The sequence below is a fragment of the Chenopodium album genome, chromosome 6, assembly GCF_948465745.1.
Source record: "Chenopodium album chromosome 6, dcCheAlbu1.1, whole genome shotgun sequence".
Classification (NCBI taxonomy): domain Eukaryota; kingdom Viridiplantae; phylum Streptophyta; class Magnoliopsida; order Caryophyllales; family Amaranthaceae; genus Chenopodium; species Chenopodium album.
The window spans coordinates 8205470-8223278 of record NC_137839.1 but is presented as its reverse complement, the minus strand read 5'-3'; the positions used below and the strand labels follow the sequence as shown (position 1 = coordinate 8223278).

Sequence of the window (17809 nt, the reverse complement as noted above, 5' to 3'; positions counted from 1 at the left end):
GTAGGTCTTAAGGATCTGAATTGAGCTCGAAATTAGTAAAAAAATAATATAAGTGCCTCGTTTTTACTGCAAAAAAATAGTTGCCTACAAATCAATACATTTTTGTTACACAAAATGAGGCACTTATTACTTTTTTTTTTTGCTAATTTTGAACTCAATTCGGACCCTTAACAACTAAAATGACCCCTAAAACCTTAAACGAATATTTTTCGATACGTAAACCGATGAAAAAATTAAATCGGGATGTAATTTACAATTTATAAGAACTTTTTGGCTGCAATTTGTAAAAGACAAACTTTAATTAAATGGCTGTAATAGGCAAATTTTCATATAAAATTTAATTAATTTCCAACAAGCTATATGAGCCAGACGGATCGGATTATGTATGCTTATATACATAAGCTCTATTAAAATTTTCTTAATTTTCTAATAATATATAATGGAGATCGGAGAATATGTGGTCGATCGATTGGCTCGTTGTACTTGCTATGGCTGATGATGTTCCACTGATCCTAAGCTCATTTGTCAACCAAACATCTCTTGTTTTAAATTTTTAAGATACTTCGTATAAGACTTCCACCAACAAATATTATTGTAAATTTGTAATCAAACAATACCTCCATTTTTAGGAGAAAGCTAAGGGAAAATAGTAATAATTCTAAAAAAAGTATTCTTAATTGGATCTTGCTAACGAACATCTCCGGGGCGTTGGATAAGCATTTAAAATATTACCTAAAATGATATTAATTTGGCAAAACATGACAAAATTTCGCGTCGATCGGTGTAATTAATGTTCATTTTAATGTAATCTTTCTATTTTTACCTACTTATCCAACGCCCCCGGGGCGATCGTTAGCTTTTGCCTTCTTAATTAATGTGCATCACATGTACACCTTTCTTTTCAAATCACATAATTGTTTTCATAGATATGAGAGCCTAATATAATACTCCTGAGTCCTCCTAGGCGCATAGGGCCTATTTGTTTGGCTTGTAAATAGGAAGGCAATTTGGGATCTGATGGTAAATTTTTTTTCTCTCTTAATAATGGTACAGTGGTACAAATTTGTGTACTACTATGCATGTATAATGTACCATTAAAGCATAAGTTGTTTGAATAGTTTTTTTTTTTCTCTCTTAATAATGGTACAGTGGTACAAATTTGTGTACTACTATGCATGTATAATGTACCATTAGAGCATAAGTTATTTGAATAGTTTTTTTTGTGTACTATTATGCATGTAATAGTAAATTTTGCCATGCATCATATTTTCAACCCTCATGTTCCCATTATTTACAACAATGACATCCTATATGCATTGCTTGTAAATAGGCCCTATACGATAGGAGTTTTCCAATGCTCCTTATTTCCCTTATTGATAGTCCTTTATGGACAATTTTCACGGAAATTAATAAACATAAATAGTAACTAGTAAAAGTATAGTACATTGAAAAGGTAAATTTACATTGGGTATGCAAAAAAGTAGAGAGTGAAAGTAATAAAAGTATATGAAAAAACAAAATTTACATGGAAAAACTAACTTACACAAATATTGTTGAAAATTGGAGGGGATTTTGGTAAAAATTAATATTAATGGTACTTGAAAAAAAGCAAATAGGACGATTATTTTGAGACTTAAAATTGGCCATAAGAGACTATTAATAAGGGACGGAGGGAGTATAAGTCAAATCCTGTCATTAAAAATGCATTAATGATGGTGAAAAAAAAATGCATTAATGACGGCTCAAAAAAGAAAAAAAAAGAAAGATTGATGACAATGTTACTAGTTATGGAAAAATTAGGGTTTACACAAATAATTTATTAAGTGTCTTTTCATCACAAGGGTCAGGCCACAAAAATAAAACGACAACTCAATCTATGTGCTTTCTTTCAAGCAACTGCATGTATATATTAATGAGAGCTCGTAAAGAGCAAAATCTTTTAAAGACGAATGGAATATTATAAAAGGCAATGCAAATAGCCAACCTTTTAAACACCTAAACTTCTTGCTTAGTACCACATCATACACTATAACACCCATCAACCAGAAAACTTAAAATACAACAGAAGAAAAATGAGCGTGAAAGTGAATGAACGCACCATGGTGTGTCCCGAAAGCGAGACACCTAGTCAAAGTATTAGGCTCTCACGCCTAGATATGGTGGTACGTATGCCTTATTCACACACTTCTGTTTTATACGTTTACCCTGCACAAAACATTAAAAACAATTTCGCCTCATTTCTTGATCCGGATTTTTTAAAATGGGGTCTAAGTCAAATTTTAGTTCAATTCTACCCGTTGGCGGGTAGGTTAAAGATGAATGGTGTCGATGAGATTGTAATCGATTGCAATGCGAAGGGGGCCTTGTTCATCTACGCCGAAACAACCCATAAGCTTACTGACCTTGAGGAAGGTAAGCCTAACTACGGTGAGCTACGAAAGATGGTGATTCCTACGTGTGATTACTCCAAGGGGTTGTCCTCATTCCCTTTGTTTATGGTGCAATTCACTCGCTTCGAGTGTGGGGGTGTAGCCATGGGTGTTGCTTCACATCACCATGTTGCTGATGGTATTGCACATACCTATATTATCAACTATTTTCTTAGGTTTATACAGGGACGTGACATCCCGGTAGCACCCGTTTTCGATAGGTCGGCTGTCCGTCAGCTTGCACCGCGTAACCCGCCACAGGTCAAGTTCCGACACTTGGAGTATGAGCCAAGTTTACCACCCTTGCCACCAAACGGTTCGACAGGTTTGTTAACCATAAATATTTTTATTATTAATTATGTGTTAAATTAAATTGTATGTATATATATATATATATATATATATATATATATATATATATATATATATATATATATATATATATATATATATATATATATATATATATATATATTGGTACAAAAAATGTACTTGTATATATTAGCTATAGAGTTGTCAAAAACCGATCCGAACTGGTGACTCCGAACTGTTTCGAAAAGGAACCGAACTGTTAACAACCCGTTATGTTATAACCGTAAACTGACCCGACCCGATTTTTTAAAACCTGAAACTGAACCGATCCAAATGTTTGAAAACTGTTAAGAAACCGTACCCATTTTCCAGCGAACCAATGCAACCCGAAACCGAGAACAACCCGAACCGAGTACTGCCGAACCCGATAGTAACCCGACCTAGTGTAAACCGAAACTGTTAAAATCCGACAAAAACCCGATTAACTCGAACCGTTTATAACCCGTAATCGGTTATGACCGAACCGTTTACAACCCGTAACCAGTTACGACCGAACCGTTTACAACCTGTAACCGGTTATGACCGTGATTATAGGGTTTGAATGAAAAAAATTGAAGCAGAGTTGAAGTTTGCCGATTTTGATTAGGTTTCATTATTGGTGATTTTGGGAAGGTTTTTTTTTTTTTTTTTTTTTTTTTTTGTTTTTTTTTTGGACAGGTATTTTGGGAAGATGAATAAGGCCATTGGATTAAAGATGGGTTTAATTAGCAGTTGTGAGGGTGTTTTGATGAGGGGAATGGATTCTAATCCGTGATTTTTTCGAGTGGCCAATGAGAAATATAACTCAATAGTTAATACTATTAAAGAGATTATAACTAACTAACCATTACTAGCTTACTGTTATTTGTAACTTACTAACTTGCTAGTTAAAACAAAATATAAATTCAAGTCTACAACTAATAAAATTAAAGTATAAATTATAATTTTTACTATAAGTATATAACGTGTTTAAAATCTGACCAATTGCAAGTTTACAACTCAATTCGTTCTAATTCATTACTCGATCAGTGTAATTTGTTTAAAGTCTTTAAACCTTTATTCAATTTTGACATGTTTAATACATTTTAATATTTTATTACCTGATAAGTCCATTATCTATATGACCCGACTTGATTATGACTTGAGTCAATTGACTAGTTTCAACTCATTATTCGATTAACCCAACTTATTTATAACTCATATTAATTAACCGAGCATATTTATGACTGGAACCAAATTTCAACTTGTTCTAATAATTTTCGTTACCTATTTAACCTAACTTGTTTAACTCATAACTCGATTTTAAGTTGATCTGATTTGAATTCGTGTATGAGTCGTAATCTAAGTCATTTGATTTGAATTCGTGTATGAGTCATAACTTGTTATACGTACAATATGACCTAATAAACCTAGTTCTTTATAACCTGCTCAATTATATCCTAATTCACTTGATTTGTTTAACTCACTATTCAATCAACCCAGATTGTTTTGTGACCCTTATTAATTAATTGTGACTTTGTGAGTTAGGATTTTACCCAATTCTTCATAACCTTTTCAATTATATCCTAACTCACTTGATTTGTTTAACTCACTATTCAATCAACCCAACTTGTTTTATGACCCTTATTAATTAATTGTAACTTTGTGAGGTAGGATTTAATCCAATTTGTTTTGAACCAAAACTCGTTTTTAAATCGACCGAGTTCAAATGAACCGATTATGACCCGAACCGATTATAATCCGACCCGATTAGGACTCGATCTGTTTTGACCCGAAAACCGTTCTAAATTGGAAAACCCCGTTTTCAAACTGACCAAGTTAAACCTGATCCGATTATGACCTGAACTGATTACAACTCGAACCGATTAGGACCCGATATGTTTTGACCCGAAACCCGCTTAAAACCGAAAAAATCCGTTTTCAAACTGTTGAGTTCAACCCGAACTGATTACAAACCGATCTGATTAGAACCGGACCCGAATAGAAACCGTAGTTAAAAAAACCCAAACCGAACTTACCCGATTTTATTTAAAATTGAACTGAATCGGCCCCTAACTTATTTAAACCCGTTATAAACCGACCCATTACAAACCGAAAACTTATAAACCGAACCGTTAACCCGATTGACACCTCTAATTAGCTATAATTTGTTTTGTATTTTGTGGTACATGAAAATCTGTCGTTTGAATATGAATCTAAATGTCTCACATGATACTGTAATTGACATTGACAAGATGACATAAATTTGGCTATTAATATTTGCAATTATAGCATGTGTTATTCATTCTTTTTTTTTTTTTTTTTTATTAAATACATCACTTAATTGGATTTTTTCACTATTAATAAGTAGAGATGAATAGTGCAAAGATTAAATGGTTGCATTTCTTCTTATCTTACTTTATTAAAAGTTTAACCAAACACTTATGAATAGTGTTATGTCAATTATATCCCTGAAAGTGCTATTTACATAAATATTCTTATTTAAGCATGCATGCAAATCTGAAAATTTCACCATACACCCAGGTGTACCACAAGTATGGTACACTCAGTTATAATACAAGGTTATTAAAAATCGCGGAAAGAACATTGCATACAAATTAAAGTACATGAGTAAAAAAAAAAAAAAAAAAATCAAAACGATTCCCTCCTTAATTTAAGGTATTGATTTGTTATTTATATTCTTTGATTCATAAAATTGATTTATTATTTATATTTTATATATTAATAGAATACTTTTGATGAATAGAAGTTCATTTATTTTGTTAAGAGAGAGAAACCATAGTAAATTTTGTATTTCTAAGTGATTCAATGTTATAATAGAGTTGATTTTATCGTTCCAATATAATCTCTTAATGATGTAATTGATTAATTCATTGTCGAGAGAAAAGGTATTTTTTAAAAAAAAAAAATCATTGTTTTCGTGCTATTTTCCGAGGTTGAAGATGATGTTCTTCGTATTATGATAAATGTTCTGTTATCATTTCTTGATACATATTCTTTTTTATTGGAATGTAATATGTTCATTAAATCTGATCAATGTTCTTTGTATATGAACTATATGTTCTTTACATTATAAACATTGTGCTTTAATTTATGTAGATTAAAAATGTTCTTTGTTGGGTTTCCTTAATACAAATAATGTTCTTTAACTTAGATAGTATGTTCTTCTTAATATGCATTTTCTTTAAACCTCGTATTATTTCGGGTATTATGTCTTTTTTTTTTTTTCATTGCGCCCTCTTGTTTTATCCCTTATGTTTTTTTGGTAATGGTGAAAATATAATTAATTTTTGTATATATTTTTTAAAAAAAAATTGAAATAAAGTATATTGAAAATGAAATTTTAAATTTTGAATTTTTGAAATTTGAAAATGAAATCTTGAATTATTTTTGGTAGAAAATAATTTTAGATAAAGAAATTCTAGAAAACTCAATATTTTGAAATGATTTAACATTAAATGCGTGGTAAAAATCAATTAGTAACTATCTATTACATTTTTTTAAAATTAGATTCTCATAACTTACCATGTTCTTTATATTTCAATGATGTGTTCTTTTATAATTTAATGATGTTCTTTACATTTATAAGCTATGTTCTTTCTGCTTTAATCCGAGTGTACCATGCACATGGTACACCCGGGTGTACGAACCAACCATTGGGCAAATCACGTGCGTGGTATTTATTTTTTCCTTTTGTTTTTACCAGCGTAGCTCTATACTTTTTTTTTGGCCTTTTTTTCTCTACCTTTTAAAAAGTTTAAGATAACTCTTATAAAGAGTGTTTGGACAATCATACCTTTTAAAGTTGTGATATAAACCCAAATTGAAGTAGATTCCCGAACAAGGCTAGCTATTTGCGCGCATCGCGCGCTTTAGCCATCCTAGTAAGAGTTAAGGATGAAGCATGTCACAAACTCACAATGTATACTTTTATAATATATATCAAATTTCTATAGTCTTATTAATAGATTATTAGATACATTCATGATCAAAGTTATGTGTCGCCATACTTATTTGGTCAAATCATAAAACTTTGCACAAATAGAGGGAGTAGTATTATATCAGTAAAGTCATCAATTAAATTAAACTACCTAATTAATCATGTCGCGGTCAAAGTGTAACATTTAAAAAAAAAAAACAAAAAGGAGTATGGTATTGTCACCATAAATGAGGCAAGGGTTTTGTTTAATTTATCTCAAGAATTGAAATATTTGAATCACTGTAAAACAATGTATTAATAAATTTATAAACAAAGAAATTAATAGTCATCGATAAGTGTTATGCAACTGTTTAATTGAAACAAAGTTGGTACTTATAGTCTTATGTTAACTACAAATACGTAGTTAAACATTGGTATATTGCTGTGACATAACAAGTAAAATTAACTAATTACTCTGAACCAGGTGATATGGTAACTACTATCGAGGGTCACTTCAGTCTCACAAAATCTCTAATCGAAGCCTTAAAACTCGAAGCGACAATGCCGGTAGCAAAAGCAAATGGCTACATGCTAAGTACGTTCGAGGTGGTAGCTGCGCATGTGTGGCGAAGTTCATGTAAGGTGCGCGGATTAACAAGGGATCAACCGGTGAAGCTCTACATACCAATTGATGCAAGGTCGAGAATAAAGGATGATCCAACCATGCCAAAATGGTATTTTGGGAACTTAGTTTTTTTTACGGCTTGTATTGCAAAAGCAGGAGACATCATATACAAGCCGTTATGGTATGTTGCGAGTAAGATTCACGAGGCTTTAGAAAAAGCAAAAGACATTGAATACTTGAAATCAGCCGTTGATTACTTGGAATCGCAATCAGAACCTGTGGTGGTCCTTAGTGGACCCGAGAGTGTTACAAGTCCAAATCTTTTAATAAACTCTTGGGTTCATATTCCTTTTTCTAAAGCAGATTTTGGTTGGGGTCAGCCCAAATTTTTGGGAAATGGTGGGATCAAATATGAGGGTCTAGGCTTCTTGGGTCCAAACCCAAATATGGATGGTAGCTTTTTATTGAGCATTAATCTTTTTAAAGTTCACAAGCCTCACTTTGAGAAATGTTTGAATGAGCTTAAAATTATTCCCAAAATATGAAAATCATATGTGGGGAGTATGGCCAGGTTATGATTGTGTTAATTATTTTTAATGTCGAGGCGATGTTGGGATGTTGATGAATTGGATGTGTAGAGGTGGATCGAATTGGGTCATCTCGAATTTGATTCATCCTATGTTCATCCTATGTGTTCATGTGGATCGAATATTGGTATGAGTCAATATGGATTAGTTGGATTGGTTCAAGTTATGACAACTCTTGAGGTTAAGTTTGGCAGCTGAATTATTGATGGCTTTCTTTCAAGTATTTATAATGTTCATAATTTTCATCTGAATTGATACATTCAGATATGATGTTTTTCTTTCAACTATTCATAATGTTCACAAGTATGCATAATGTTCATAAGTATTCAATATTCATAATGTTATAATGTTCATCTTTTAAGTATGATAAGGTTACAATAGGTGCTTTGATTTTAATTGAAAAGTTTGTTAATTTCTCTAAATTTATAGTTTACAAATCTTTATTATTATTGTGGATGCCAGATGTATGGTTATTCAATTCATTAATGATATTATTTCTTCTGGTCGAAAAAAAAAAGAGAAGTTACAATAGGTGCTTTGTGCTAGTGGTTGAGGTGGTGGAATCTGTTGTATGCAGTGTTGGTGGTGGAGTTCCGTGGTCTAGTCAAGGAAGATGAGTTAAAGGGTATAACCCTTTAATTAGTGAAACTATGGTTAGCTAATCTTTGTAATTAATGTGAATGTAACACTTTAAGCAATATGGACTATGCTTAAGACAAGCAAAACACTTACAAAATAATAATTGATAGACTAATTTTGTTTTGTTACAAAATCATATTCCTTCTTTCGATAAGATTTTCGAAGGCATTTAAACGGGATTAAATCACATGATGATGTTCCGTGGGTTCAATAAGTTTAGTGAGTCCAAAATAAGAGGCTATACAATATGCATAGTTTGTATACTCCGTAATTCAATGATGCATCAAACATTTTAATTAATAAATAGATCTAATTATGTTAAAATGAGTTTAAAAAGGTAGCCCAAGTTTTGATGTACGAAGTATAGATAATACTATAATAGCGTTATTTTCCAAACTAGATCTGAATCATCATCACTCCATTCCTAATTAAAGTTGTTCCTAAGCCACAAAAAATGAAGAGAGGAAAAAAAAAATATGAGCTTGAAAGTGCAAGAATGCAGCATGGTTTGCCCGGCAGGGGAGACCCCAAATCAAATTGTTAGGCTCACACGCCTAGATATGCTGGTACGTATACCTTTTTCACATAGCTCTTTTATATACATTTACCGGCCACAAGATAACCTAAACAATAATTCCTCAAATTTTTTCAACACGGCCGTGTTGAAAGAGGCTCTAAGTAGAGCCTTAGTGTCATTCTATCCGTTAGCGGGTAGGTTAAGGAAGAATGAGGGTAATGATGAAATTGAAGTAGATTGCAATGCGGAAGGGGTGCTATTCATAGAGGTCGAAACACCCTATGCCCTTCATGATTTCGTAGATGGAGATAAAGATGGAGTCTTTAAGCCTAATGGTAAGTTTCGTAAAATGGTGAATCCTACATGGGATTACACCAAAGGGCTCTCTTCAATCCCCTTAATAATGGTGCAATTTACCCGCTTCAAATGCGGTAGTGTATGCATGGGTGTAGCCATGCATCATCATATTGGTGATGGAATTGCTTATGCGTACTTCATTAGCTCTTGGGCACGGCTTTCCCGTGGTCTTGACCTCGCCGTCTTTCCTGTTCATGAGAGGTCGTTGATCCACCACCTTGCTCCTCGCAACCCGCCACAGGTCAAGTTTAGGCACTTGGAGTTTGAGCCACGTTTACCACCCTTACCACCAAACGGCTGTTCATCAGGTAAGTAGACGATAATAGTTATCTACTCCCTCTATTTTTATTTAAGTGTCCTGGTTTGTTCAGTACATTTGTCAATGGACAACTTTAACTAATAATATCTTTAAATTTATAATTATAAAAAGTTGATATTTGCAAACAATGCTTCAAGACGATTCCAACAAGTATTCATTGATTATAATTTATCTTACTTATAAGGTAAAAACATTGGCTAAAGTGATGCAAATGAATAGCTAAGTCAAAATAGCTAGGGCACTTAGAAAAGAACGGAGGGAGTACTCATCTCCTTGTAAATTTGCACCATATCACACATTTGCTTATTCAATATGAGAATATGCGTGCTCATATGCTCATATATAATACTAGTATGATTGCTAGTACTAAGATATGGATTCCAAATTAATTCGTGTGAAAGAACTAGCTAGCAACAATTTCATACTTGGAGATTTAATTTCTTTAATTTATTTTTTATCAACACATATTATAACCTTTTGTCTATTCGATCGTACTCCCTCTAGTTTTATATATTTAAGTGCTCCACTTTAACACTTGTCAATGCACAAGTTTGAAAAACGGTATTTTGAATTATCAGTAAGTATAATTTATAAAAAGTTGATAGTTGGAAACTATGCTTTGAGACAATTAACAAGTACTCATTGATTATGTTTATCTTATATATATAATGAACAAATATTGATCAAAGCGATGCATGTAAACAGTACAAAAGTCAAAGTAGGGCACTTAAGTAATAACAGAGATACTTAGTATTCCATATGAGACTTAATTAAGTTTCTTCAATGCTTTATGCTTCGCTTACAAGTAACTTTGTATTAATAAACGATTAGGTGCTTGATACGAAGTAAGTGAGAAAGAAAGTTTAAAGTTTCTAGGTTAGAGTGTGAGATGGGGAGTGATGATTAATTATAATACAAGTAATAAAAATCGAGGTACAATACAAGATTGAGAATTAATAACAACATTATCAACATATTTGTTATAATACTCTCCTCCCGAATAGAAGTAGCAAAGACCATTTGAAATATGGCTCACCTCCTATATAGTAAAATTAAACTTAAAGTCGAAATCAAATCTTATTTATGTCATTTATCTTTTGTATCTATTTCTACACTATAAAAAGTGCACATAAAATGATACGCAAACTCACAATTTTGATGAAAAATAACCAACATTACTACATGTATCAGGTGATGCGGCAATGAATATGGAGGGTCTCTTCAGTCTTTCTAAACCTCAAATTAATGCATTAAAACTAAAAGCAGTATCACACAAAGTAGTAGACCAAGGTTACACACTAAGTACATTCGAGGTGGTAGCAGGGCATGTGTGGCGAAGTGCATGTATGGCGCGCGGATTAGCAAATGAGCAACAAGTAAAACTCTACATACCAATCGATGCAAGAACAAGATTAAAGGATCCAACCCTACTATTAAAAGGGTATTACGGAAACTTGGTCTTCTTCGCGGCTTGTATTGCCAAAGCAGGAGACATTGTGAGCAAGCCGCTTTGGTATACAGCAAGTATGATACATGAGACATTAGTAAGAATGCAAGATGTAGAATACTTGAAATCAGCCGTTGATTACTTAGAAATGCAATCGGATCCATTGGTTGTTCTTCGTGGGGCAGACAGTGTTACTAGTCCAAACCTTTTGATAAATTCTTGGGGTAGGATACCTTCCTATGAAGCAGATTTTGGTTGGGGTTGTCCAACGTTTTTCGGAAATGGTGGTGTTCGATACGAGGGGCTAGCATTCTTGATTCCAACCACGCATGGAGATGGTAGTTTTACATTGAGCATTAATCTTTACAAGATTCATATGCCTCTCTTCGAGAAATACTTGTATGACTTCCAGAGTACACCCAAGGTATAGGGTTTTGTATAATATGTACAAATACCCTGTTCAGTTCTTTCAGGCTTATTTTTCATAATCAGTTCAATTCAACTTGAGAGAGTATAAAACATATTCTTGTACCTTAATCATTAGCTTAAGCTTTTGGTTGAGATGATCTTTTAATATGGTATCAGAGCCAACGTGACATAGAGGTCATGGATTCGAATCTCATCTACCCTTGTTCCTACTATTTATAGACCGAGTTCCTCTAAGATACAGCTTCAAGTTTCATATGAAGGGCACCCTTGAAGACAGCAGTTTCTAAGACTATTAGTTAACCAAGTTCAACATTGTTTCCAAGACTCGTATTGCATTAGGAACAAAAGTATAAACTGACATAATATACTCAATAAATACGAAGCAAGTTCATGAGATGTACCCCAATCTCAGTGGCCTTAAAATCCTCTTGCAGAACAGACTGAAGAGAAGAGAGCGCAGTCTGCAAGCAAAAAGCACACAATTTTCAGTCATGTTAAGATGCATCAAAATATAATTGGGTTTTCAATTTTCCTATTAGATCCAATCCGAATAAATAAAAAATCGGTCATTTGGATCCGATCTAAAAATCCTAAAAATACATTAATTTTTAGCGCCTATTACGATTATAAAAATAAATATTCAATTTTAAAAATAGGGTTTGTCCAAGACTTAATATGGCTATTTCACCAAATGCCACTAAATAATTTTAAAATTCACCAAATGCCATCGGGTTTTTCAAATTTCACCAAATACAACTGACAAACATTATATTGTCATGACGTGTCATTAATGATGTATGGCCGTCAATTTTCCGTTACTACAATTCTTAATTTACCAAATGCCACGGACTACTTTTGATTTTTCATGAAATGCCATTATTTATATAAATAATTACACAATATAACTATGACCTAATGAGTTATAACGACCAGTTAGTTTCAACTTTTTTGAATTTATTTGGGGTAAACTAGCCGTTACACCCAATTTGTTGTATAAATTTGATACTTAGAACACACATAGTAAGTAGCCCTCTATTTGCATAATCATGAGTATTGCCCGTTACAAAAACTCTTTTGTAACGAATTTAATTGTGCCCGTTACCAATGAGGTTTTTCTACTAGTGCACCAACAAAAAATTCTCAATTCTGTTTTTAAATTAGGTGTACTGATGTGTGTAATGGTTGTGACCGTAATGTTAAAGTAAACTATTGTAATTGCAATTAAATTGAATAAAGTGGGAAATTGAACATTCATTTAAGCATAATTGCTTAATGTTTAAATCAAGTGCTGGAAAAATTGCTTTATCGTTTACATCAAAATGCCCAAAACATAACAGAGAATCTGTCCATAAAAAAGATACCAAAAAACACAGCACATTGTTTGTTGGGGATTTTGTGTTCAAACAAGGATCATAAAGAAAGCTAACAAAATTAACGAAAAATATATATAAATAATTTATATAATTAATGGCATTTCATGAAAATTTAAAAGTAGTCGGTGGCATTTGGTGAATTAAGAATTGTAGTAACGGAAAGTTAACGGCCATACCTCATTAATGGCACGCCATGATAATATAATGTTTGTCAGTGGCATTTGGTGAATTTTGAAAAACCTGATGGCATTTGGTGAATTTTTAAAGTAGTCAGTGGCATTTGGTGAAATAACCGTATAATTTCCGAAAAATTATCCAAAAAAAAAAAAACATATTATGACATTATCACACATTCTTTACATTTCATAATACTCTCCTGCATAGAAGTAGATAAAACCACTTGAAATATAGTTCTCTCCCTACATGAATATATTTAAAGTCAAAATCAATTCTCATCTATGTCATTTATCCATTGTAGCTATCTCTACACAATAAAAAGTGTACATAGAATGCCACACATTCTGAAAGTAATATGATCGATGCTTTGTCATTGATTTTCTTGAGTATATATATACAAAGTATCCGAGATATACTCGATATTGATCTGATTAGCTACAAGTTAGGCTAAGATCATGATTGATTTGCTACAAGTTACGCTGAGATCATGCTAGGATCAAGGCTAATATCACGCTAGGATAATTACAGTAGCTAAACTAATATATACAAAGTCAAAGAATATACATCCATATATTCTAACACTCCCCCGCAGTCGTAGCGGGAGCATCACGGACGCTAAGACTGGAACGAAAGTCATCAAATAATACCCGTGGAATCCCTTTCGTAAAAATATCTGCAATTTGGTAACGGGAAGGGACATGTAATACGCGTACCTCGCCCTTTGCGACTTTCTCACGAACAAAATGAATGTCCATCTCAATGTGTTTTGTGCGTTGATGTTGCACTGGATTTCCAGAGAGGTAGATGGCACTCACATTGTCACAATAAACAATAGTTGTTGTTCGAATAGGAAAATAGAGCTCAAGTAACAAATTTCTGATCCAACAAGAATCAGATACCACATTAGCAACCCCACGATATCCGGCCTCTACACTAGACTTAGATAATGTTGGTTGCCGTTTAGAAGACCAGGAAATCAAATTATCGCCTAAAATACACAATAACCTGAAGTAGATCGCCTGGTGTCGGGGCATCCCCCCCAATCCGCATCAGTATAAGCCACAAGTTTATTAATAGAGGACTTATACAAATGCAAACCATAAGACAGAGTACCCTGTAAGTAGCGTATGATACGCTTCAGAGCTCACATGTGCGCATTGCGCGGATCATGCATATGGAGACACACCTGTTGAACTGCATAAGAAATGTCAGGTCTAGTAAAAGTCAGATACTGAAGAGCACCTGCAAGACTCCTGTACTTAGTAGGATCCTCATATGGAGCATCATGAGAAGCACTAAGCTTTGATTTCGTGTCAACAGGTGTTGGACAAGGACTACAGTTAGACATGCCGGCCTTGTCAATGATAGAAGAAGCATACTGTGTCTGAGACAAGAACAGACCATTATCATCACGAGTTACAACGATGCCCAAAAAGAAACTCAAAGGACCTAAATCCTTCATTGCAAATTCGGAGCTCAAAAGATCCATAATACGGGTCCGGAGACGGTTAGAAGATGCTGTAAGAATGATATCATCAACATATAACAGAATATAAGCAGTATCAGATCCCTGCCTATAAATAAATTGAGAATTATCAGATTTACTGTTAGAAAATCCAATAGAGATGACAAAATCTGCAAACCGCTGATATCAGGCTCGAGGAGCCTGTTTGAGACCATATAGGGATCCTCGTAGTAGACACACATGATCAGGACGACTTTTGTCGCGAAAACCCATGGGCTGATGCATATAAACTGTTTCATTGAGATGACCATGCAGAAAAGCATTCTTGACATCCAGTTGATGGATCGGCCAAGAGTGAGGAATAGCAATGCTAAGAACTGTACGAATGGTAGCCGGTTTGACAATCGGACTGAAAGTCTCATCACAATCAATACCCTGCTGCTGAGTCTTACCATCAGCTACAAGACGAGCCTTATACCGCTCAAAAGAACCATCAGAATTTCGTTTATGACGAAATATCCACATAGAACGAATAACATTCACATTAGGTGGCCGAGGAACCAAATCCCATGTATGATTATCAATAAGAGCATTATATTCGTCTAACATTGCATTTTTCCAATTAGGGTCACGGATAGCACTAACCGGGTCCTTTGGGATAGGAGAAATGGTGGTAGTGGTCATCGTGTTTAGGTTGGAAAAATATTTTGGGTTAGGCTTGACAATGCCATCTTTGGCTCGGGTAGTGGGTCATAGGATGGGATTGGGTGGGTTGCTGGCCGAGAGTGTGGGTGGTGGAGGCGGGGCTGTCAATGGCAGCGTGGGTGGTGTGGCTGTTGGCAGTCAGTGGGGAGGTGGGTTCCTCACATTGTGAGGAATTGGGAAATGGGCTGTCAAAATGGGGTAGGTGCAAAACCGGTGTATGCTGTTGGGTTTGCTGGGAGCCCGCATTTAGAGTTGTGACAAAAGTGTGGGATAATGGGCTAGAGGGGGGAAATGGCCCAGAAGATGTGGGAAAACTTGGCTGCCCATGAGATGGGACGGACTGGGCTGGAGAAAGCCCATGGAGTGGCTCGAATTGGGTTGGAGAGGGAGGATTAGGGGGTTGAGTGGTGCGCAAATGGTGTAGGTGATTTAATGGATTGTAGTCCAAAAAATCATAATCACTAATTTTCGGTTGGTGATATTTTGAGAACGGAAATTCGTATTCAATAAATTTCACATGCCTACAAATTATGATTTTCCCATTTGATAGATTATAGCACTTCGAACCACAATGATTAGGTTCAGGGCCAAGATAGACACAAGGAGTGGACCGTTCTTGCAATTTGTTGATAGAAGTGGAAGGGAAGAGAGGAAAACATAAGCAACCAAAGACTCGTAATGCCGAATAAATTGGATCACATTGGTATAAAACTTGAGTAGGAGACTTATAGCCTAAGACCTTGGTTGGTAAAATGTTTAGAAGATAAGTAGCCATGGCTAGAGCATGATGCCAAAAAGAATGTGGCAAGGAAGCATGAGCAAGAAGGGTCCGAATAATATTATTAATTGATTTTATGTGGCGTTCAGCTTTTCCATTTTGAGGAGATGTGTGAGGACAAGAGAGACGAAAGAGCATGCCATGATTTTCAAAAAAAGTTTTAAGAGTACCATTAACATACTCGGTGCCATTATCACATTGAAAAGTCTAAATGTTACGTTCAAATTGAGTTGGACTATCTTATGAAAAGATTGAAAGAGATGTTTAACCTGGGATTTCCTTGCAATAGGATAAGTCCACAAAAATTTGTTGTAATCATCAAGAAACAAGAGATAATAACCATGACCGGATGAACTAAGAATAGGCGAAGTCCATATATCACTATGAATAATATCAAACGGAAAAGAAGTGTGCGACATAGAATTAGAAAAAGGTAGTTTAACTTGTTTCCCTAAAGGACACGAAGAACAAAAAGAATTACAAGCCTTATCACATTTAATTAGTTTCTGATTACTTAAAGATCTAAGAACGACATCGCCGGGGTGTCCTAAACGATTATGCCAAAGATCGGAAGAAAGAGCAGAAAAATTGGAATGTGTGACGGAAGAGTTGGCTTGACTTGTTGGAACTATTGGATATAGGTCACCAGTACTGTCACATCTCATTAGTTGGGCCCCCGTCTGTAAATCATTCACAGAAAACCCATAAGGATCAAAGGAAATAGAAACCATATTGTCAGTCGTGAATTTACGGACGGATATCAAGTTCTTTATTATTTTAGGAGAATGCAAAACATGGTTTAGGGTAAATGGAGGGTATGGGGAGGGCAAAGTAGCACTACCATGACCAATAATTGGAACTAAATCACCACTACCAACAACAATGTTATGATTTTTAATGCTCGAATTGACATAGGTAGAGAGAATACCTTGATCGACCGTCATATGAGATGTGGCGCCAGTGTCCATGTAATAATTGGGATCCGGACGGTTAAGATTAGCAAGCATTTGCATAGCAGCTTCAATATGAGTAGGGGTAGGATTCGGACCATTTTCTTGAGCACTGTACGCTTGAGGAGGTGGGCCCAATATACCAGGCCCATTAGGCCTTGAACCAGTTGAAGAAGAAGCAGATCGTGGAGCCCACGACTGAGTTGGATAGGGGCATGGAGGACTGGGCCACTGGCCCAGCCACGGTGGCCATGAATAGGGTCCTTGAGGAAATTGGCCAAGGCTGCCCTGGGTTTGGGCCTGATTGCTGATGGGCTGGCCCATTCGTGCGGCCTTTATTAGAAGTCTTAGAATTAGACTTCTTTTGTTGCTTGTTTCTGGTGTTCCCCCGAGATGAGTTCCCAGAGGTGTCTGCTTGGTTCTGACTTCCGGTGGAGGAGATGAGGGCGGCCTGCTGGCGGCTGGTGGCACCACCCTCCTTGGCGAGGCGGTTCTTGATGGTGCGCTCGGCGAGCTTGAGTCGGGAACGGAAGCTCTCGAAGGAAGGAAGTGGCTCTTGATTTTGTATAAAATCAACTGTGCCGGCATAGGCTTCAGGAAGACCGGCGATCATTTTTAGGATTAGACGAGTATCGGGAATCGGAGCATCAACATCCGCAAGACGATCAGCAAGGGATTTGATGTGATTGCAATAGTCGTCAATGGAGGTGAAATTCTCGAAATCAAGGTCAGCAAGTTCTTG

The 17809-nt window shown here is 35.1% G+C and overlaps 2 pseudogenes; both read left to right on the top strand.

The window, feature by feature from the left end:
- The first annotated feature begins 2072 nt into the window (after positions 1 to 2072).
- On the top strand, positions 2073 to 7869 carry LOC145636617 (anthranilate N-benzoyltransferase protein 1 pseudogene; annotated as a pseudogene).
- Positions 7870 to 9026: 1157 nt separating this feature from the next.
- On the top strand, positions 9027 to 11620 carry LOC145636616 (anthranilate N-benzoyltransferase protein 2 pseudogene; annotated as a pseudogene).
- The last annotated feature ends 6189 nt before the right edge of the window (positions 11621 to 17809 follow it).